General features: G+C 33.4%; 1 pseudogene; it reads right to left on the reverse strand.

Moving 5' to 3' along the window:
* Nucleotides 1–6339: 6339 nt before the first annotated feature.
* Nucleotides 6340–26198, reverse strand: part of LOC149160599 (plastid division protein PDV2-like) — a 152170-nt pseudogene continuing 132311 nt past the window's right edge.

A 26198-nucleotide genomic window follows, 5' to 3' on the forward strand; every position in this document is an offset into this window, starting at 1 on the left:
AAACATTACATCGGCTCATAGAATATATCCAAGGCTACAATGAACCCCCATACATAGTGCTAGACCTCACAGGTATTTTATTTCACATAGAACACCACCCTAAAAATTCTATACTCTTGATCAAATAAGAATAACCTAGGATTTCTAGAGTGGATTCCAAAGTAGGCAGTACAAGAATTGAGGATGATCTTTAAAGTGTAATGGAATTTAGATACTCTATTTGATATAAATCACGATCATGCTATTATTAGGCATCAATGACTCTTAAGGTAGGAAGATAAGCAAAGTAACGTTATAGAAGTAAGAACCCAAAATAAAAATTTCATTTGCATCGATTAAAATTCAACATATTGAACATGCTTCTCAAGGTAGTCCATTGATTCCAAGTTAAGTAATTGCTACTGAGTTGGCAAAAGAAAACATTTGTGGTCATTCTCCAAGGTTGATGCTAGATGTTCAGGAGAAGGGAACTCCTGTAATATGGAGACATTCTCTTCTAGCAGCTCATAATGGGAACCCAATTCTATATCACCAAGGACTCAAAGATTGATGCCACAAGTTCAATCAACTAGGAGGCACATAAAAAGTGATCGATCTATGGCATTGGTAGGAAGTTCATTAACTCATGATTTGGAGATTTATCTCCTTTAATCTTTCTTTGGAGAAATTTCTTTAAATGGTGACATTTTTTCTTTTTTAGTTCAGAAAAGGCAATCATTGTTTAGGTTGATTGGTGAAGGTGATCGTTATTTGAGATTTTCTCGATATTTTGTGCATTTAGAGTGTCTTCTCAGTTAGTAATGAATGTGAATCTTTGGAGAGACCTTTTATATGTTATGGTTTTAGATTAAGTGTTTTGGATTTGATATTCACTCTAAATGTCTTGTGAACCCTAAAATGCACCAAATTATGTTTTATACGCAAAGAATATACCACATTTCATATTCATGATGGGACTACGAGTTTGCATTTTTATCAGTTCACATGGGACAACTAATTCATTGACTATAAATTGTGAGATTGCATATTTTTTTTAGCTTAAAAATGTTTTGAGAAGTGTTTGGATATTATGCATACTTTGAGCTAATATTTGTTTGATTTTATGATGTATAATAATATGGGTTTTGACATTAGATCTAACGAATTGTACTTGAGAAAGGAGAACCAAATTTTTCTTGGAATGAAACACATTAAATTTTCTCAAGAAGAAGTGTAGTAGATGTTATTCTTGGGTTTAATTTCCAGATGGGAGATATGTGCAATTTTATTCAAGGGTGGATATTAATTCACATAAAAATTTTATTTACAAAATTGTTATAGTCCTTTGTTGACACATGTTTCAAACTATAAAAAAATCGCTTTGTATTGATTAAGGTTGTTTGTAGTAGAAGGAAGTGATAAAGAAGAAATATGGAGGAATTGTACCAAAAAAACCTCTGATATCAAAGATAGAAGATCATGATCTATTTATTATTTATGATGCATTCATGTTGGCATAATAATACAAGGTCTTTAACCACAACATAGGATTCATGATTTGTAAAGATCAAGGGTAGAGTATTGCAGTAATATTTCTTTGTAGCATGGTCAATGGATGCCATACAATAATTTGGACTTTCCAATGACTAAATTCTCATAAGAACACAAAGGTCACTATGTGAAATTTGCACATGTATGTTTTTTATTCATCCAATTTTTTTTTCAAATTTATCCCTACCTTTCTTGTCCAAAATGAAAAATTCACAAAAACTCTTTCATGTTTTTACCGTTCAAATAGACGAGTCGGTTATACAAATTTTGGGCGATTATTTTAAAACCAAGGTGAGGTGTTTTCTTTTGATGTGTCGTGCTTATGGGCCACACTTGCTTGATTTTAAGATAAAATCATTTAAATGTTGTTGAATGATCTCTACATTATTTCCAACTACATGACATGGGCTAGATTTACATAAGAAAAATATGTTGGATTACAAAAATAACATGGAAGACACTAAGATGATTAGTGGTAAAGAGTAGTGTGATCTTTTGAATAGTTTCAAGGATCATGAAGGAAATAATACAGAGGTGAGTCAACATTCAAAAGAGAAACAAAAGTAATTTTCTCAAGAAGAGGTGTAGTTGATGTTATTCTTGGGTTCAATTTCCAGATTGGAGATATGTGCATTTTTATTCAAGGGTAGATCTTAATTCACATAGAAAATCAAAATTTATGTACAAAATTGTTAGTCTTATGTAGACACATGTTTCAAACTATAAAAAAAATTCTTTGTACTAATTAAGGTTTTCTACAACAAGAAGAAGTGATCAAGAAGAAATATGGAGGAATTGTACCAAAATGACCTTTGATTTCAAGGGTCGAAAATCACAATATATTTCTTTATTTACGAGGCATTCATGTTGGCATAATTATACAAGGTATTTAACTTCAACATAGTCCTCATGATTTCTAAGGCTCAAGGAAGGATTATTTATCCAAGATTTCATTGTATCATGGTCCTTGCCTTTTTTTGATAGTTTTATGCCTTTCAACAATTGTCAAAGAAGCATTAATCAGTGTTATATGCTATTGCCTTATGGAATTTCCTTTCCAACATGTGGGGAAATTACTAGTTTATTTTTTTCAAATAAAATACAATTGAACTATACTAGTCTAATTTAACATTAAAATATAAGATAAATAATATAACACTATGAAATAATCAATATGATATTCCAATATTAGTATGAAAAATGTTGGAGTCATTAAACCATGCCTTGCTTAGTAGTCCCTATCACGTTTTTCTTCATTTTTCAAAATTTTGGATATTAAATAGTTGTGGGTTAGGTGTTGTTGGGACTTTGTCAAGGGAAGACATGAGCAGAAAGAGTAGTGGAGACATTTTGCAGATAGTGTGGGGAATTAAGCATCTAGCTGGATAGGAAGTGAAAGCTAGTGATCTACCCAAGTGGACGCAAAGCGCGAGTAAGGTCTCTAGTTCAGAGGGAAGGCAATGCCACTTCATGGTTAGTGAGGTAGGCATGATTCGACACCATGGGACAGGCCATCACGATGGTGTTCAGAGAGGCCAGGAGGATGATCAAAGTTGTGGGAAGATGGATGATAGTGAGGAGCTTCCAGATCAACCAAATAACTCACCAAAATAGTTTCACCAGCCACCACCCTTTGATGTTCTTAAAGCTCAAATTTGTGAGTTGTCATACATGACAGAGTAACTGGCTTGTGACAGACACAATGATAGTAACGAGATCATTTCTTGCATGGATGATCTCCAACATAACCAATGCAACATGTTAGACAAAATGGTTTCTCTCTGGCAGGGTCATAGGAGGCTTCAGGTGAAGGTCAACAACATTGAAGGACGATTGGCCTATACGGAGGCTCATATTCATGAAGCCTTCCGTCAACCACATGGAGACATAATTGATGAACTGTGGTCGAGTAATCTCACTAGCTAGACACGTAAATTGGGTGTATTTTGATTCTAGGTTTGTTTTGGTCTTAGTGGGCAGTTCCTATGTGGTCGACTAGCTTTGTTATGTTGTTATCTTTATATTCTTGTCAATACGATTTTGTGAATACATCTGGTAGGAATGAGACCAATGGTACTTTGATTAAAAGCCGAACACAATCTAATATTTTCCTATATTAATAGAAAATATAGATTTAAAAAAAATTCCTGGATATTAATATAGATCAAAATGTAATAAATTAGTAGTAAAAACACATTTTAAAAAAATCTTGGATATTAATATAGATCATAATGTATTAAATGAAGTTTAGATAGAAGTAAATAAAACTTAAATTTATTTTTTTGAAAACTAAGAAATTTTTAAAAGGAAAACCTAGATAATTAAACTTAAATTAATTTTTTGAAAACGGAGAAATTTAAAAAAGTAAAACTTGGATAAAAATTATCGATCTTTATTAAAGAATTTTTTAATTATTCTTTTATTTAAAATATTTAAATATTGATTTAATTATTATTATTATTCATTTAATTATGTAATTTGATTAAATTAAAAAAAAAATGAATTACTTATATTATTTTATTTTTCATAAATTATATGATAAATATGAACCAGCCAAAATCAAATTTTCATATTATTTTGAAACTCTCTAAATTGTTGGTAGATTCAAAGTTAAGATGGATCTAAATAGGTTTAGTATCTTCGTTTAAATAAGCTATATTCTATATGAATACCATGAGTTGTCAATATCATGGATCATATTTATTATTATTATTATTTTAGTTTTATAGCTTTTTTTATTGTTTTTTTTATTTACATTACAACATCTCTACCATCATGGGCATTAGATTGCATTATGAAGAGTGTCTCTTGACATAAAAAGTCGCAAATCATTAAGCCATACCTTGCTTAATAGTTCTAAACACTTTTTTCCTTAAAATTATTACATATTATAGATCATAATGGCATTCACCTAACGATCAAAATGCATTGATTCTAAATAATGAAATATTTCATTGTAAGCTCTCCACAATGAAACATTCATTCCTGTGACTCTGGGTTCCATGCATGCATCCATAAATTACACTAATCACTCTACACAGTGTACCAATGTTACTTGTTTCACATTTCACTTTCTCCTGCACTTCACGCATACTCTTTCTCTGGTACCTCCCAAACACCCTTTCTCTGCGCAACCAAATAATAGCAATAATAGATGTTAGTCACCGTCCCCTCCCTGCTCTTGCTTAAGTAAGTGACATGCAACCTCGTCAGTTCTGACATATTTGGACGAAGCAATAGAAGTGTCAGGCATAAGAGTATTAGAGCACTCACCAACATAAGGACCACTCACAATATTAGCCTTTTTTTAGAATGATTTGTAGTGAAAATAAATCTCTCTCCTCCAAGGTAATTATGTATGCAATGACCACTCACAATATTAATCCTTTTTTTAAAATGATGTTTAGAGAAAATAAATCTCTATCCTCCAAGGTAATTATGTCCCATCATGCCTTGCTCAGCCAATGGATAATTAGAAATAAGATTTCCAGAAATTAGAAAATCCTTTTTGAATTTACACAAAAATTTAGATATTCAACATTTTCTCCAAACTTTAGTTAAAATTACATAAAGTTGGAAAAATAATGGGAAGTCAATGCACTTTGATGGCTACGCCAATGCTGACGAGGCAGAGATTTATTTTTTAGAAACTACTAAATTTTGAAAAGGGAAACTCGATAAAAAGTATCGATTTATATATTATTTTTATTAATACTTGATAAAATATAAAATATGAGAAGGAAAATAAATATATAACATTAAAAAGACTTTTATTATTAGTTTAATTACCATATTTAGATTTATTTATTTATTTATAGTACTATTATTATTATTTGATTTAATTTTATGAAAAAAGTTATAAAATTGGTGGAATTTTTTTTTTTTAAATTTTCCTTTTAAAAAAGTTTGTATTTTCTATACATTTAAAATAATTAATATTGAATATGGGAGTAAATTTAATTGTAAATTTTAAATAATTGAAAAGCTTGGTTAATATGATTGAAATCAAATCATTAATATTAATTAAATTTCAAAATATTTTCAAATCTACAATCAACATAAAAATTATCTTCTAATTTAATTTGAAAATTTATCAGAATATAGTCAATTCTGAAATAAATAAATAAATAAACAAAAAAATATTTGTATCAATATGATCGATACAATTCATATTGGCATTATCCAAGGGCCAATTTGGGTTGAATGGTAAAAAATCTTGGAATCTTACTTAAAAAAAACATCGAGAGTAAGAGTGCTTGAATCATGTTTTTGACTGTGGAAATTGATTAACATCATAAAAAATCCTTGCTGCACCTAAAATCTGGAAACTTGCTGTAACCTAGATTTTCCAAAAAAATGATCATATTTGATCAAAATCATATTGAAATTTCCATTCTTTTATGAGAGAAAATGAAGCCTTGTTACACTAAGACATTAATATCATCATATCAAGATTCAAACCGTGCTCGATGGACAATCTCCATGTCAATGCATAATGTACAAAAATACAGTCCTATATTCTCGAAAAGGTGACATAATGGGTAACTCTGGAGGAAACTGTCACGAGTCATTTACGGTTTTTGTGTGTGAAGAAGAAGAATTTGAATGATAGGAATATAGTTCACAACTTTGAGCTTCCTTCTTTTTTGAAGGCGCTAAATTATAGGCGGCATTGAAATAAATGATTTCATTCACATTGCATACCATATTATAAGAGCATACCGACTAGCCATATATTTCAAGTCGATATGTTAATATAGACCTTCTACGTTTGAATCGTACATAATGCCAGAAAAGAGGATCACCTATCTAAACAGACAACTTCAAAAACATTCTATTAGACAGCGTAAAAATGTAATCTGCAATCGGATATACAGCTTGCAGCAACTAATCAGAAAATATCCCAGACATCATCACATATCAACATTGTCTAGGAGAATGGAGAAATTACAATTTGATGTTGAAATAGACTAGACCTTAAATTAAAATAATTATTAATACTATCACGATGATAGTTAAAAAGGTCAGGATCTTCACGGTATTTGGCATACTTCTCATTTGATCTAGTGAATGAGGGACTTTATGGTAAGAGAATTGCATGGGATAGTTCATGTGAGTTATCATTTTTAGCAACTGGCTCCCCTGCAAATGCAGATGCCTCCTATACAACTCCCCGTTATCTTCCCTAATGCTGCCTCAACAACCACTGTAAGAAAATTCTACAAAGAGGATTCCCTATGTGGTTCCTTTTACCACTCTGAAATCTACAAAGAAAATGAATATATTATTTTCATAATAAATCAATCTGCATGAACAGTGAATTCAATAAATGAATGTGTGAGCACTGCTTAATCCTAATCTGCTATCTGAGTTATTTGTTAACTCCCTTTCCCATCATTTCTTCTTCTGTAAAAACACTAAAGATTGAAACCCATTTTACATCTACTCCCTCATAATTTGACCAATGGATGAATTTGCAACAACTAATTAAAAAGTGTTTTGACATAATGTAAACTCTCTGTTTGAAACAAAATAGGAATTGGAAACCAGGGAATGAGAAGTTCCGGTCTTCCTCAGCTAGTTTTAGCACATTTCTCATTAATCTATATTATGGTATCGTACTACATCTGATAGAAAAGACAAACCTCGTCTCACATTGATATGGATCCAATGCGAATAACCGACATCATTATTTTTTGTTTTTCCAATTACTTGTTCAATGCCGAAGGGTTGAAAATATTTAACACGATTAACCAAGACTTTCCTAGTGGGATTTTCCAACTCTGGGCTACATGCCTTCCTTCATGAGGGACAAGAGAATTTGAAAGTGCATATTCATAATACAATGACTTGGGTCAAAACAGATAATCTGGAATAGAAAATGACAAGAAACGAATATTAGAAAACACAATATGTCAGATCACAATTCCAGAATCCTCTTTGTTGCCGCGATGTTCAAACAAGAGAAAAGTGGTGCTAGAATTTAACCAGCATAGATCCATCTTAATCCCGGATTTATCAAGCCCCCATAGGGATCAATTCTCTTAAGACATATATAGGACATATATAGGACATAAAACACTTACTTCGACACATATGGATCACGACTATAACTCATACATAGGAAACAACAACTTCTAGATTGACACTTCAGAACTCAGAATGACAACTCGTAACACATGGAAGAATTAATTCCAACACCCTCCCTTAATACTTACATGGATAACATTCAAAAAAAATATTACAACAACAAGGATAATCTATGTCTGACAAAACCTTTATCAGCACACACATCCACTCTAGAATCTCTTAAACACTGCGCTTTCACCACCACATCTTCGAGTTGTCACTTGACCTCCATTTAAAACGTGACCACCTCTCACCATCGTTGATGAAATTTGCAAGATCAACAGTATTGAAACCTCATCTCATCGGGGCTTCCTTGATAAGAGTCGTCAAGTAATGAACCATTCTATCGAACAACCACCATCTTTTAGATATTTCTATTTTGGCTATCTATTAGTTGCTAGGATGGAGGTCTAGATACTGAATGTGTTCAAAATTTGATCAAACAACTTGACTTTACTACCACAAAGAATTGATGTTTTGGACACCGAGGCTTCAAGTTTAAGAAACACCAACCCTTTTTATAACCAATAAAGACACACAAGAATTGATGTTTTAGACATCGAGGCTTCGAATTTAAGAACCACCAACCCTTTTTATAACCAATAAAAACAAAAACATCAACCACCAAAACGTAAAGAGACAAAATCAATGAATGCTCTTTATTGATCTATGCAAATCATATCAAATATAATAATAATAATTTTTCATATTAGTAATTTTCATCAAATCTGCAACATTTGGATCTTGATCTCTAGATAAACAATACCACAATATTTTATTAGTTCATATCTAGTAGTGAGAAATGCCAACATTCCACCTGCATGTCGCAATTGTACATCTTGCACCATCCGATAATCTCGAGAACCACCATTTAAAACATGTAGACATTTCTCTCAATTGCACATCCACACTAGATCAAACCAAATCAATGTTGATCCATTTTCTTCACAAGAAGATCTCCTCTTCTTTTACAAATATTTTTCCACATTGGAACTTCACACAACAACAATAAGACTCGATCTTCTCAATTCTCCTTTGCATGCAACTATCCACAATCCACACAAAAATCAAATATTCACACAAACAATAAATCAAACACTCTATTAGACTAATACATTTACAAAATATCAACCTTGAAATATCTTTCATTTTCCTAGCCTTCCCATAAGAGAATCAAGCCAAAACAAACTCTGATACCATATTAGAAAAATAGAGAGCACATTATGACACACACTAATCACTTGATATCTTTATTGATCACAATAGTTACAAGTATATAGGACATAAAACAATGACTTCGACACATCTAGATAACGACTACAACTCATATATAGGAAACAACAACTTCTAGATTGGTGCTTGGGAACTCCCAATGACAACTCACAACACATGGAAGCATTGCTTCAAATAGATATAAACCTCTTTTAAAGTGAAAATTGTATAAAATCATGTAGATTCACAAGCTCATGTAATCTACTAAAACAAGAGACAACTATCTACTTCTACTCTTTACAGGGGAAGCACATAAAGATCGATAAAAGCAATAATCAATAAGAGGAAGAACATCAATGGCACATAACACAATAAATATTCGGGGAAACCCACAGCTCAAAACCCCACTATTTGTATTGGATTAATCCAGAAAATCAAGATGAAATTACAATGCTTGTTCTCACAAGAACAATCCCATCACTCAATAAAATCAATCTCCCAGCTCACAAGCAAGCTCAAGCCAAATCGAGGCCTCTTGTCTTCTCTCCAAGTTCCCTATTTCCTTGCACCCTTGTTCAAAGAATTCAGACAAATACAATATGCTCTGCTCAACCTTGAGCTTAACCTACACAAGCATTTCCTATCCTCCGCTTGATGAATTCCTTTGGCCATTACTTAGCCAAATTTCCAAGCCTCCAAGATTCTAATTCTTTGTACAATTCCTAAGAGAATTAGCCCGTATTTAAAGGTAAATTCCTCATCCATAATTATGCAATCCCTTCTAGGTTCAATTCCTTCTTGCATGCACTATTAGTGAAACTCATAAAAATTTAGAACACATAGCATATTGTCCCTGTACTGTAGTCTCAATTGGGTATTTCTCACAATAGACATGCATGAGTTTCTGATGAGTAAATATTCAGTTAACTAGAGTAGCACTAGCTGAGTGCACTAATGCATCAAATGATTGTTAACTCATTATTAATTCCTCAAAGAGTTTGGAGCTAATTTAACTAGACTTAACTCAGTCAACTGAGTTAACTAATTACAACTCATACTTAACTCATCGTGGACACCTATAATATAGGGAGAACATATACATGACTTTAGAAGGACTTCCAACTCGAAATTCCTGAGTTAATTAAGTTAATTAAACTTAATTAACTATTTACAAGTTTGCTATGAGAAAAGAATTACAATTTAATTCAAGGAAAAATTAAATTGGAATTTCTGGATTTTCTTTTTAACATTTCTTGTTGCTATTTTCAACAATCCCTCTCAACAATAAAGGAATTTAACTCTATCCCAATCCTGAACCTTTGGAATGTTCTGCATGCAACACTTCTCTCGAGTGTTGTTGCTCCAGCAACTCCAGAAACAAAAAACATCCAACCTGAATCAGAATGATGCCTCTATCATCAAAGTCTCTAATTACTATTGCCTCTGTCGACTGAAAACTCTGTGCTTCTATTGACTCTACATTTCTGCACTTGTTTTCAACCCTCTCTACGCTTTTCAGTATCTGACTGCTCTATTCTTTGTCACTTTGATCTCTAACTGCATCAATCCCATTGATTCCTCCCGCTACTATGTACTTTGGGCTCCCATAGCAAGGTACAATCCATGAGATAAAATCACTCAGTGGACCCTGTCCAATATCGACCCTCTTGGTACTATCACTTCAAATCGCCCCACCTCACACCTAGAGGTATGGCTGCATGTGATCCCTCTACCCATTTGGCTCGAAATTTCCCCCTATTGGAGGTCTCTGTATTGATGCTTCCACTCGGACTCCTCTCGGCTTATTCAATTTTGTCTTCTCCATAATTGTTTGAGACTACTTCTTCTCTGATTGAGTGGATATCTCCACTCGATCTCCTCTCAGCTTATCTATTTGTGGCGGGTCCACAACTTCCTGAAGCTGCGTCGGAGGCTTCTTCTCGGGATGCATGTTGAGAGGTAATTTACTCTCCCTCTCAACCACCAAGTCTCTAACCGTTTCCTTGCTTCTCAAGGGTTTGCACGCATATTGAATCTCAAGGGCATGTAGGTTCTTGGCTAGCAGCCCAATTTGTTTCATCTATCCCACCATCACAAAATTTTCTGGAAAAAGAGACGATTTTCAATCAATGATATCTCCCTCATATGAACTCCGATTTAGCTGATTTTTTTTTTGAATTTGGGTATTTTTCCGCAAGGAATCCATATATTCTATTTGTTTCTGAAAATTTTGCACAAAAAATTTCATATCTACTCTGCACACTCGCGGCCCAAAAAAAAAAACCTACTCTGATACCATTTAGAAAATCCTGTCGATTCACAAGCTCATGTAATCGACTAAAACAAGAAACAAGAATCCACTTCTACTCTTTACAATATAAGCACATAAAGATCGATAAAAACAATAATTGACAAGAGCAATATCATCGATGGCACATAACACAATAAATATCCAGGGAAATCCATAGCTCAAAACCTCGCTAACTATATTGCATTAATTTGGAAAATGAATATGAGATTACAATGCTTGTTCTCACAAGAAAAATCCCAACACTCAGTAAAATCAATCTCCCAGCTCACAAGCAAGATCAACCCAAATCTATGCCTCTTGTCTTCTCTCCAAGATCCTTATTTCCTTGCACCCTTGGTCAAATAATTTGGATGAATACAATATGATTTGCTCAAACTTGAGCTTAACATGCAAAATTATTTCCTATCCTCCGCTTGATGACTTCCTTTGGCAAATACTTAGCCAAATTTCCAAGCCTCCAAGCTTCTAATTATTTGCACAATTCCTAAGAGAATTAACCTGTATTTAAATGAAAATTCCTCATCCATAACTGCGCAATCCCTTCTAGGTTCAGTTCCTAATTGCATGCACTATCAGTGAAACTCAGAAAAATCTAGAACAAATAGTACATTGTCCTTCCACTCTAGTCTCAACTAGATCTTTCTCAGAATCGACATGCATGAGTTTCTGATGAGTAAATATTCAATTAACTAGAGAAGCACTAGTTGAGTGCACTAATGCATCAAGTGACTATTAACTCACTATTAGTTCCTCAACGTGTTTGGAACTAATTTAACTGGACTTAACTCAGTAAACTAAGTTAACTAATTACAACTCATACTTAACTCATCATGGACCCCTATAATATAGGGATAACATATACATGACTTCATAAAGACTTCCAACTCGAAATTCCTAATTTAATTAAGTTAATTAAATTAAATTAACTATTTACAAGTTTCTATGAGAAAAGAATTACAATTTAATTCAAGGACAAATTAAATTTGAATTTCTAGATTCTATTTTTAACATTTGTTGTTGCTATTTTCAACAAAAATAGATTTGATCCCTCTCGGCGCTTGATAGATATAGGGTTCAGATGGATCTAGAATGGCTTTTATATACACACATACCATATCTAGGATGGATTCAACTCTCCCTATATCTCCTCTCTCTCTCTCTCTCTCTCTCTCTCTCTCTCTCTCTCTCAAGTCCTCTCTCTCCTTCCTCTCTTTCCCTTTCTCTCCCACCTTATTTTGTCTCTCCCCCCATCTCTCTCTATATCCTCCAACTTTGTCACTATCTCCCTATCTCTCTTCCTTTTCTCTCCCTCACACTCTCCCCTCTCCATATCTATGTCTCCCTCTCTCTCGCTTCCTTTTCTCTCCCTCTCTTTCTCCTCTCCCTCTCTCTGTCTTGCCTTCTCTCCTCTCTCCCTCTTTTTCCATCTCTCCCTTGTCACTTACTCTATTTCTACCTTTATCTCTCTATGTCTTTGTTCTTCCCTCGATCTCTCTCCCCCTCCACCTCTCTCTCCCTCCCTCTCTCCTCTCCCCCTCACCCTCCTCTCTCTCCATATGGTGAAAAATTTTCAGCCTATGTAATCAATGCTATATGTAATGTCTCAAATATTTTACAATTTATTTTTTTATTGTGAAATGAATTATGGTTTTTAGATAGGTGCTACTAATAAGCCATGATATTGTAACAAAACTTATTTACAAGTTAATAATATCCATGGTAAAGTAGGGTTGGATATCCATGGTTAAGAAACTTGTTATATTGTAAATGTATTGTAAGTATTAAGTTTTTATGTTGTTACTAATTAAATTTAAATATTGTTATGGACTCATTATTAGTCTCTGCCAAGGCAGAGCTCTAACAATAGATTTTTCTGTTGATCATTTATTAGTTTAACATTTACCAATGTAAATTATAATGTTTAATTTTGAGAAATAAACATTTATTTTTAAATATTATTAAAACAAAATAGATTTCAAACATTTGATTGTACTCTAACTTGAAGGTCTTATTGTAGTCTTTGTGCACCATGTGGATGACTACCTTACATATTTTATGCCATAATTTATGCATATGGTTGCAATATTCATCAATGATTTGTAGATATTTATTTTAAGCTTTGCAGGAAAACCATCCAAAAATAAAATGCTTGAAAATAACTTATACTCAAGTAAATAACATATCTACCAGCCATTACTTTCCACCATAATTTAGGTAAGTCTTTGCATATAGGAATAAGGTATACAAAATATACTTATAGGAGTTTCATCCCACCATTATTTATGTTTTCTTCAGAACTTATCGAGGAGTAAAATTATAAATGTGTAGACTTACTAATGGATACTACCCAAGAAAATTTATGTAAGTTCCTACTTCAGCAAGCAATTTACTTATCCACTTCACATCTCAATTTATGAGTTACTTCCAAAGAAAGAATATAGGATGATTTATCGATCAACCATTATTAATTTAGCACTCAATATCATTGACTTATTTGTAGGATCAATGGTTCTTGACTTAATTTCATTTGTCACTATGCCAAAGAAGAAGTCACAATACTAAATCACTCAGAATATCAAAATCATCATTATATAGAAAAGAACACTGAATAAGGAATGTATCCTTTAATCAATCTTACAAAGTGACCCGTTTTACACAATCTTACTAACACATAGGAATCATTAGTTTTTATTCTTGGATTTCCAAATTCCAAGCACCATAAACTGTAATGGACTATAGATATAATCAAACTAGTGACATATTCTAGGGTTTCTAAGCTCCAAGAACCATCAATTTAAATTATGTTACGTTGTTCTATGATTGGTTCTTCTTTATATAATTTTACAAAATAAATATAACATACATTACCAAATATAAATTGAGATAATATGAAAGCATACACATTCCACTTACTATTAGCTAAGAAGAGCCATTATCGAAGAAGAAACCGTGATGGCTTTCTTGTTCATTGAAATCAACATTGAACATGAAGCATGAAATGAGTGCATAACACATTGAGGGTGAGCATGAAATGAGTGCATAGCACATTGAACCCAACCAACACAAAACCTACCTATCATAGCCTCAAAACTTTGACTTCTAGATTTCATAGTTTCATTCTTATTCCAATCTTGTTGGACTCCTTTCATATAAAGTTGTTGTCTTGGATACTGATCTTGATCTCTACTAAATAGCACTAAATATCTTTGAGAGGGGATGTAGAATCATTGTTTGATTTCTCTTCATTGGAGGACAAAAGTGAGCAAGGGTTTGTATTATGTGCTATGGGGTACAGATAAAACTAATAGTCCTTAATTAAATATTTCCTCTCATTTATAATGTTTCTCAGGTCTAGTCCACGTGATGACTAATTGATAATTACCTCAAGCCTATGAACATGTTAGGGTGGAATTTTTTTATTTATTTATTCACAATATGGTTCCTTCATATTAAGCACTCAAATACAAACAACATTAAGTGAAAACACTTGTATAATCTGTGCATCCCCACTTGACTGTGACCATATGTATGACAACTTAGATAAAAATTTTCTCATATACAAATTGAAAAAAAGGGATGTGTTGAAGTTGGAACCAACTGATCCAAGGGGAATTGACATTGAAGTCATCAACATGATTGAATAAAGGAGGAGTAAGCGAGATTGAGCACTCAAGAAGTTCTCACAGTGTATATCCACCTAGTTTGCGCTAAGGTCAAATAAAAATAGTGATACGAGGGCGTCAACAATGATACAACGATCCACTAAACACTGGTTCTCTACACAACAATAAACTATCACATAAATAATTGGCCCAAAAATAAAATAATCTATGACACTAACAATTTATTCAAAAAACAAATAATTTACTTTCCTATTCTCACATTTCCCTCATATCCTCAGGCCCTCCCATGAGGGAGTAAACCTAGAGCTACTAGCTTTGATACCAACTTAAAAATTTGTTTGCAAACACACACAAAATTATTCATATATTCAATTTTCTATATAATACATTTATATAGTTGGAGCGAGGTCCAACTATTCCCAAAATGGGAGGAGAGAGATTGAGAGAATGTCTCGAAAACTTCCAACAAACTGAAACCAAACAAGCTAACCAAAACTACTAATGTAAAAATTAGTCCTAATAAAAGGATCCAACTTTACCTTGATTGTAGATTTTTAGAATATTCCAAAATTTGATGAATAGAAGTTAGGTCAAACAACTCACTTTATTTTTTGTTGTTAAGAATCCAAAATATTCTCATAATTTACAATTTATTTAAATTTAGCAAGTTAAAAATGGTTACCATATAAATTAAAACACACAGACCGTGATTATGCAAGGCCATATGGTCATAAAAATAAAACTTCCACTAGATGCTTAATTTTAATTGTGCTATCACGTCAATATGAAAAAGATGTTGTAGTGTCCATAAAAATTAATAAGGAATACAATAATATTAAAACATACTATAAACTCAATTAAAAATGTAATAAAAAAAAAGATAATGAAATTAATAAATCAATTCAATTTATATTGTTATGTTGTGATTTTATTTTAATTAATAAAATTTAAAACAATTTTTCCCAAAAAAATTATAATATGTATACATGTTAAAATAAATTTAAATAATAAAGATTCATAATCATAATATTTAAGAACATATATTAAATAAGATATAAATAATTAATAAATTTAATTAATATAAGTATTTCTAAATATAAAAATGTGAAAACATACATATACACAAATATATGTCTATTTGATCATATAAATTAAAATTGCAAGTATTATAATTGAAAGCTTTATATTTAAGTTTAATTAATAAGCATATAAAAATGTATATCATTAATACTATGTATAGTAAAATAAACAATTAAATTGAAAAAAAGTTAAAAAGATGTGAAAGAATATATATATATATATATATATATATATATATATATATATATATATATATAACCAGGATTATAATAAAATTAAAAACAAAAATAATTTTATATATAGAGATGTTGAATTTTATAAATAAAAATAATATTATTAATAACCAAGAGCCTTGAGAGTTAGCTCAAATGGTGGAGTTTCTCAGTCATTAAAACATTTTTATTATTGAGAGGTCACTGGTTCAATTCTCTCGACACCCTTATTATCAAGTTCTATACAAATATTTCGTGGATAAAATTAAAAACAAAAATAATTTTATATATAGAGATGTTGAATTTTATAAATAAAAATAATATTATTAATAACCAAGAGCCTTGAGAGTTAGCTCAAATGGTGGAGTTTCTCAGTCATTAAAACATTTTTATTATTGAGAGGTCACTCGTTCAATTCTCTCGACACCCTTATTATCAAGTTCTATACAAATATTTCGTGGATATACTTGTCATTGTGGAATATATATATATATATATAATTCTTGTCTATATATAGAAAGATATATATACATTTCCCATTTTTTATTAAAAAAAAACATATTTACTTTTTGTGAGGTTAGATTCTTTTTTTCACTTAACATATCTAAATTTAAAATAAATCTATGCAAATTATAATAAAAAATATTATAAAACTAAATTTAAAATAAATTGATACGAGTTATAAAAAAAAAAAATTATAAAACTAAATTTAAAATAAATCTATACAAATTATAATCAAAATTATTATATTTTATAATAGTATATTTTCTAATTATATTCCTTATATAGAATGGGTCAGTAGTACGAGCTAACCTTTCATTCCTAATAGATAGTGTAGTATAATTGTTACTTAGTTCTATGACTGCGATAGAACTAATGGTAATCAAGTATATTTTGTAGTTGAATATGTATGAAATGATATTTACGCCGTAAGGCGTTTCCCTCTGAGACGAACTCCCCTGCTGTCTACCTGTCTTCACTATACACCATTCGATCTTTCGTTAGACGATTGAATTATAATCATCCGTTGATTTACATGTGACAATTGTGACTAGCTAGAAACTTGCGTAGGCTAGACGCGGGCGGTTGTAACCGGCGGTTCTCGTTTCTTGATAGAATGTGATGGGGCACTAACTCATGAAACTAATTTCAAGCTGGATCAGTTGCAAGATTATCAGCAGCCGAAACCCTCAAACTTAGCACTCCTGCTCGAAAAATTGAAATGTGTGGGATGGACGGACTGCCACGAGGGTGTTCATGTGATGGAGCACTAACTTATGAAACTATTCTTGTTTTAGCAGAATTTTTTGGCTGATATCGTATTTATTTTGATGAATGTAACAGTGCAAGATCTGTCACGGATAAAACTGCAGATGATGCAAAAGGTGCTTTCGTCAATCAAGCTTTCACATGAGAAGCAAGGCGATTTGGCTCATGTCAATCATCGGGCCAAGGGATTTAGTGGACGCTCTGAGGCATCCAGTCACGCGGAATTGATGGAATTATTTCCCGTATGCACCAGTTTCAGTTCAAACAGAGTTGCAGAAAGAAACATTATTATGCCCTTTGCAATCAGCCAAACTGATCCGGTTTCGAGGTATTTTCATCTCCAGACATTTGTAATTTGATATATTTACTAATTCTTGATAGCTGAGCAAGCTTAAATGTATGATAAGGCTAACTTTGTGTTTTTCGCACTATTTGAAGCAGATCAGTTCCAGCAAAAACCCCCGAGCAGCAGTCCACAGGTCAATTTGTTATTTTTTATAACGGAATGGTGAATGTTTACAATGTGCCGGCTGAGAAGGTATTATATTGATCTCAGCAACAAATTTAATACATTCACAACAAATTTCGTATATATTTTTGACGAAACATTTTCATCTTTAGTCCTCTTCGCGTTCTTTAATTTATTCGCAGGCTTATTTCGTCATTTTCGTGGCAGGCAGAAGCCATTATTAGGCTTGCCGGCTCTATAAGTTCGAGGAAGACAAGAAGACCTCAGATTAATATCCGCAAAATCCAACAGATATTGAAACCGCTGCATCATAAGCCTGCATCGAATGCTCACAACGAAGATCAGCCTGAAAGACTTTCCGTAGGTAAGACGCGGATCGTGAAATATTTTATATTGACAAATGTGGTTCATAACTTCATACTATTCGACAGAAAGTAAAAAGTATAGAAAGGTTTTCAAGATTGAAAATTGTGTTTTTAACATTATTTTTTTAACTTTTTTCGCGCGCAGGCCTGGAAATTACCCCGAAATTATCTATGCAACACTTCCTCCAAAAGTGAACGGAGAGGTAAATAAACTTTATATCATTTTTAAAAATGATGTATATTCAGAAGATTGAATAGCAAATCCAGCATTTAAATCAATTACGATAATTATATTTAGTGTAAATTTAGATGACTGAGTAGGCAAATGTGTATTAAAAGGATGAATTTTTTTGGTACAGAATTAACATTGTGTCTCCTTACACCACGATGAAGCCGGTGACATTTCCTTGGAAAGGCAGGAAAGATTCAGACGACCAGATCATCTTCTCGTTGGCTTGCTCATCACATAGATTTTAAGATGTGGGTGGATGGTATTGACCATTAATGGCATCAGCCGGCATTTTCTAATCTTAACCAAATCGTTTTCATCGACATTAAAATAAAAAAATATATAATATGGTTAAAATTATTTTTACTACGATTTATTATTAGAGAAACTAGACTAGTAACGGAAATGTAGACTACAAATCCAAGAGACTACAAATCTAAGAAATTACGTACATATTGTAATAGATAAGAGTATGACCAAAGTCATTAGAACATAAAGTATAACAAAAAAACAATTGAGTAACTAGGTTGTTGTAACCCTGCTGAAAGTATATAAGTGCTAAATGTAGACTACAAATCCAAGAGACTACAAATAATAGATAAGAGTATGACCAAAGTCATTAGAACATAAAGTATAACAAAAAAACAATTGAGTAACTAGGTTGTTGTAACCCTGCTGAAAGTATATAAGTGCTAAAAGAGACTTCATTAAAAAATGATGGAACTGTTGTAAGACACAAAGAAACCAATGTCAATCATATTGTAGTAGACACACCAATGGGTGTTGTAAGGTCTTTAGGCGGGGCAACCCGATGGGGGGGTCAGAAGTATCTGAAGGAGCCTAGGTGGAGAGGTCTGAAAGAACCATGGAGTTGCATGGGGAGATTGATGGGGAGGAGGTGATGGTTGACTTGGGTCTAGAAAGCTGAAGCTTGTTTTGTGAGCATGCTAAGTTGGGTGAATTCTTAGTAGGTTTATTACTAGAGAGAAAAACATGAATGAGGATGACAGAGCTATTGGAAGCTAGAAGAATGGCTTTGTTGTGTAGGAAATTCTCCAGGCACAAACGTTTGGGTAACTTGTCAATAGAAGTGTTCGATAAAATTTTCTTGATGGTGGAGATGACTAACATAGAGTCTCCTTCCACCATGAGCCTATTGAAACCCTTCTGGTTGGCAATTTACAATCCCACTTCCTCTGCATAGAATTAAACTACATTATTGGTGGGGTGGCCTAAAATGCCAACAACCACAAATAATAGATTGTCTTTGTCATCCCTAAGGGTGCCTCCATAACTTGTTTGTCCTAGGTTGACTTTGGATGCACTGTCGAATTTATATTTGATAAAGCGGAGAAGAAAAGGGGACCAAGTAAGGGGGGAAGGGGGGATGAGGGGAGAGAGAGGTTGGGTAGGTGGATGTTGGTTGAAAAATTAAAATGTAGAATAGAATGGTGCTTTAGATGGAGAGATCTACTAGTTGTTGGCAGTCCACGAGGAGAGGAGGGTGGTCTCTATTACACTAAATGATACATTATACCAAACAGAATTAGAAGAGGATGGACATTACTTGAAAAATTGGCTATTTCTTTCTTCCAAATCAACCAAAATATGAATCAAGGGAAGAGAGGCCATGATTTATTAAGGATTTCCCTTTTGAAAGGGCATTACTTGAAAATTTGGCTATTTCTTTCTTTCCAAATCAACCAAAATATGAATGAAGGGAAGAGAGACCATGCTTTATTAAGGATTTCGCTTTTGAAATCGAAGGGCTTCCAAGCTGAGATTGTTTCCAAGAGTGAGTTGTGTCTATCTTCCTACTTCCTTAAGTAGGAATATAATTTTGTCCAAAATTGATCCACAAATGAACAATCAATAAACAAATGCTCAACACTTTCGAGACTAGCTCTACGCATATAGAAAATAGAGGATATTTCGTAGTCCCTTTTGATGATTTTATCCCAAGTCACGGCTCTCTTCTAAGCCAATAGCCATAGGAAGTGAGAAATCGTGGGCCACATGTTAGCATTGCGGGCTTAGATGGTATTAGTGGCCAAGGAGTACGCTTCCATCATAGTGAATATGCCCTTTGAATGATAACCCCAACACAGTGTGTCAATGCCATCTGTGATTAGGATAAGACATTGCTCAAGATGACATTGTAGTGTTTGCCATAACCATGAGGGGATTCCCGAGGGCCAATCATATATTGTTTTCTGAGCACACCATGAAGATCTTTTGTGTTGAGGCCAACAATGCTGATTTACTTGCATGTAACCATTGCCTACCAAGAATATTTTTAGATCATTGAGATGCACTTGCTGGTCCAATTTAGGCATTTGTTTTCATGAGTCCTACCACAAGTGCGTGCATATTTCCCAAAAGCTATGGGTCTGTATGAGAGATTTGTTATTTTCAACAATCCAACTTTAGTTTTTGGATTAGAGAGTGGTGAGGTATGCATTTTTCATGCCATAAAATTTTCTAGAGATATTGGCGCTTTTGAATCCAACACCACCACAATTTGGCACCCATAACATCCTTACTGAAAGTTTTAGAGTCTCGATCATAAGGCTTCCCCAAGATTTGGGAAGGAAGAGTTTGTCCCAGGCCACAAGGGCCCACTTGCATTATCTACTCATACGCTGACCCCATCGCCCCCTCCAAAAGACAATTTGAATCTGTTCATAAGCTACCTCAAGGTTACAAAAATTTGGAATACCTTGGATGTCTCATTTGGGTTACAGCTCCCACTGTTGTCTTATATTCCAGAGTGTCTTGAATGGTGGAGTTCGTAGCATGGAACTATGGGCTTCATTCCACCCATTGTTCTTTGGGAGATCTGGAGGTGGAGGAACAATATTATTTTCAATGAGTACCGTGAAAGCTGAGCAGTGGTGATGGAAAAAATTCAAAGCACAATCTCGGCTGAAATACATGCTGGTACATCTAATAAACTGCGCAAAAACCCCAATTCTGGCCGCAGATCTCCTTCCCTACGAGTTTTTTTGATGGAGCATCATAGTATAGCAGTTGTGGATGTGGATTCATTATCCGATATTTGCCAGTGTTAACAGATCTAGTACACTAGGGGGCAGGAAAGGGCTCCAACACGAAGGCTGAGGCCATGGTATTATGGGGACTCCTCTAGTTCATACATTATCTGAATATTCCTACTATCCACATTTATGGGGACTCAAAGGTCATCATTGATTATGTCTGTGGGAATGCCAACATCAACAAATCCTCTCTTCAGTGTTGGCTAAAACAAATCTCTACTCTCTGGAACCCCCTCCAATACTCCACCATACAACAAGGACTTCAATGTAGAAGCGGACTGCCTCTCCAAAAAAGGCATCATGGAATATCTAGATGGACTCCACATAGAGATTAAGATGGATGAGACTTGGTTGGAGACCGAGATTATGCCTTTACCAGGATAACTACACCCATACATACTCTTTTTTTATTGCAGAGTAACTACGCTGCATTACATCTTGCTCTTCATGTTTGTGAAAAAATACAGATGTATGCCTAACATATGCTACAATATGCTATGCTGATTTATCTAGATACAACAAACAACCTAGAATTAGCATAGAAAATCTTTTATGTATCCTGGTCTAGTTATAAGGTTCATTTTTATGCATGTTTGTTGATTAGCTTGGATATATAATTTTGATATGCTCCTATGAGATGCAGACTTTGAAACATATGTAATTTCTATACAAAATAAATATATCGCTTTTTTCATCTAAAAAAAAAGAAGCAGCCAACTTCGTGTTTTTAGCACTATTTGCAATAGATCAGTTCTTAATCCTGCAGTGTTGTCAGCTATGCAAGGAATTCAGTCAAGGAACAGTAACATGAGCCAAGGTAAGATGATACAAGAATGCGAAGTAGACACTATTAGCTTGGCTTCCATGAGTATATTGGGATGTAATCAAGTTTTTCAGTATGGGTTAGTTTATTTTGAAGGAGGGATGTAGCTCCCTATCATAAACATGATATCATCTGTGTGTATAATGTGAATTATGGCATCCCACTTCCTGACATAATTTATGTTTTCGTATGTTAACTCATGCAGGCATTGTTGTACTCGTGTCATTTTTTAACCTGTTACTACTGTTCCTTTTTCAAAAACTTGGTACAAGTAAAGTTAGCTTCATGTTCTCACCCATAATGATTGCCTAGTTCGTGACCAACATCATGATAGGACAGTATAATATTGTGAAATATTATCCTTGAGCATTCAAAGCATTCAACCCATATTATATATACTGTTACTTTCATGAATATCACTAATAAGGATGGGTGATTCTTGGAGGTGTAGTCCTATGTATAACAGGTATTGACTGATGATATGTGTCTCATTTTATCATATAGTATACTTGGAACTGTTTTCTAACTCAATTGATAAATCCATACCAATGATTTTCTCAAACAAAATTCATAACTTCATCCCAATTATTTATGCTAAAGCTATACAAATAGAAACACTAACATCAGTTCTTTGTTTTGACTGGATCCAAGTGCCAAGGCCATGTTTGCAGACTTGGGCCTTTTCAACAGGAAATCAATCCAGGTCCAAGCTATATGTCAAGGACAAAATTATTAGTATTTCATCATACCTGTGTGCTTCATCCTCCTTAAGTTTTAGTAACATAATGAGAAATTTGGGTTTTTTGTTGCAGCCTGCTTTCTGTGTGTTGGTTTACCCATCTCTACTTAACACATATACGAGACAAGCAGCTTATTTGATAAAAAACCTAGGGGACATAAGCTCTACATTTTACAAAGAAATACCACAGCCTGTGTATTGGTCAATGTTCATTGTTGCCACTTTAGCAACCATTGTAGCCAGTAAAGCATTGATTACAACAACATTCTCAATCATAAAATAGTCCATGGCTCTTAGCTGCTTCCCTCGAGTGAAGATTGTGCATACCTCCAAAAATTACGAGGGTCAAATCTATTCAGCTGAAGTTAACTATGTTCTCATGGTTATCTACATTGCAATTATTGTAGGATTCTGGGATGGAACACAAATTGGTAATGCACATGGTAAGAATATCCAAATTTATATCTGACAATAGAATTTGGTAGTTTTTATGGATTATTTTGAGTTTCCAAGGATAATTTTAGGTATTTGGTGGTGCAGGGGTTGCAGTTGTTGGGTTTATGTTCATTACAATGTGCATAGTAACCTTGGTCATGCTTATGGTTTCGAACATACATGTTTTGCTTATGCTACCCTTCACTCTATTTTTTTGCTATCTTTGAAGGCGTTTATCTATCATCTGTATTGAATAAGTTTCCACAGTGAGGTTGGTGTCCCTTCCTAATTTTCTGACCATAATGTTCTCTTCGAACTATGGAAGGAAGAAAAAGTATAAATAGTTAGCACAAAGAAAACTCAGCATAGAAGTTTTGAATGGATTGGTTATCCGAGTGAATTCACATGTACCAGGAACTTGTTTCTTCTGCAGTGAACTTATTTCTGGCTTACCACTGATTATTGAACATTATGAAAAGATTGTGGGGTCTCTGCATGAAGTTCTTGTCATTGTCATCATAAGAATGATTCCAGTTAAGACAATGCTCTTGTCGGAGAGATTTATGGTTGGAAAACTAGAGCCAAAGGGTGTATATAAATGTGTAGCCCAATATGGTTACAAAGATGCCCCAAACATTGAAGGATCTGAATTTATCAACTATGTTGTTGAAAGCATAAAAGACTATCTCAAGCTTAGAGGAACTTATTCCTCCTCACATGACAAAAGTTATGCAAGCAAAAATACAGTGGCAGAAAGTAACTACTCTGTAGATGAGGAATTGCAGTAGCTTGAATTGGCAAAGAATACAAGGGTTGTGTATGTTCTAGGAAAAATCACATTGAAGACTAATAAGAGCACTGGTCCTTTTGAAGGATTACTGATTGACAAGCTCTACAAATTTCTGCAAAACAATTGCAGGTTTACTCTGTCTACCTACCATATACCACCTGCGCATTTACTTCAAGTCGGAATGGTGCAAGAAATTTGGAGTTCATTAACACAAAACTATTAGAAGACAATGAAATCAGAAGCTTTTACTCATAATAAAGCTTTTAGGGCCGTAAAGTTCCTGATCACTGGAAAATAGGATACAATTTTGTACTATTGTTACTATTTTAATAGATTTAGAAGATTTCAAAATGCGAATTTCCGGTGAGATCAAAAGAAATGAGCATTGAGTTTTTTACCATCTCTGCAATAAATCATGCATCATTTAGAGTGAACTAGTACATACATGTTTTCTGACTCTGGTAGAATGGAAAAAAATGATAACAGTTCATTACTTTTCAGTTTCAATCCTTCTTTTACACTAAGGCTCTTATCTTTTGATGAAATGCACAGCCTGGTAAATTAAAATTTTCAAGAAATCCCAGGTAGAGTTTGTTAAGAGGGTATTTTAAATTCTAATAGTAACTCCTTTTTATCCTTTGTCCTCTGAAATTTGTACACTCTCAAGTTGTCTGGGGCTAAGTACCAGTTCATGTGTTACAGGCCCAAGCCACCAAACAACACTTTTCCCATGTTGGGTCCCTTCAAATTCTGAATCTAAGAAGCCCCATAGGAGCAACAAAATGAAAATGATACCTAGAAAATCACTCTTCTTGCCTAAGCCACCAATCCTAGCAAGGCCTAAGGAGGACCAACAATAACTATAAGGATCCCATGCTTCCACTATACTCTCTATTGCTTTACGATCCAATATTTTTCTCATCTTATCTTTCCATTTTGTTTTGAATGTGGAGTCTTTACAGCCTGCAATATAGTATGCTCTAAGCCCCTGTAGCAATATTCAAAATATGGCTACATTTGCTTTACAGTATATGTAGATGAGGGTATGCCCCCTTTGTCTGCTATGGTGGAGAGTTGGGCTTTTGATATGAGTACCTCATAAAACTCACCCTCATATGTCAGTTGCAGTGTCTTATTTGGGGACAAGAACACAAGTCCTTGAGCTGCAGTCATGGTTTTAATACCAATCCGCTTTTGACTTCTTCCTTGCTTGGTAGCAATTTACAGAAATCTCTATAACCCAACAACCACTATGTTCGAAACCTGTTCGGATCAAACACTAATATATCAAGGGTTTTCAAATAGGAATCTTTGAAATTTTGGAAAAGAAATTGAAGCATTTGGCAAGTTTTGGCCTACTACTCATAAACATCAATCCGAAAAAGGGGTATGTGTTGTAGTATTTGTAAATGAGTAAACATTTAAAATTTAGTTTTATATGAAAAAAAGATTTAGTATGCATAACGCAACATTAAATTAAAATAATAATAATAAAACAGTTTAATTCAATTTATTATATTAATTTTTCATTTTTATATTAACAAAATTATAAACAATTTTTTAGAAAGGAATCATATTATTAATGATTCATCTTCATAACCATCAAAATTTCATATTAAAATTTAATTAACATGTTTTAAATTTAATCTACAACTTACTATAATGGATATATTGTACTCAAGAAAAAGCGGTTTGGTGCAGTGTCCATTCCCATTCTACCGAGCTCGTAGAACAATGGAGTTGTGTTAGGACTTCATCTGTAATACTGGGTAATTGGGTCTCTCAGCTGACACATTTACTGTATATGATATGTGGCCTTTTTTTGGAGTTGTGTTAGGACTTGATCTATAATATTGGGTAATTGGGTCTCTCAGCTGACACATTTACATTTACTGTATATGATATGTGGCATTTTTTGGTCTGTGA

This window comes from Pinus tabuliformis, chromosome 5_2 (assembly GCF_031772625.1).
Source record: "Pinus tabuliformis cultivar Carrire ecotype Pingquan chromosome 5_2, CPIR1, whole genome shotgun sequence".
Lineage (NCBI taxonomy): Eukaryota > Viridiplantae > Streptophyta > Pinopsida > Pinales > Pinaceae > Pinus > Pinus tabuliformis.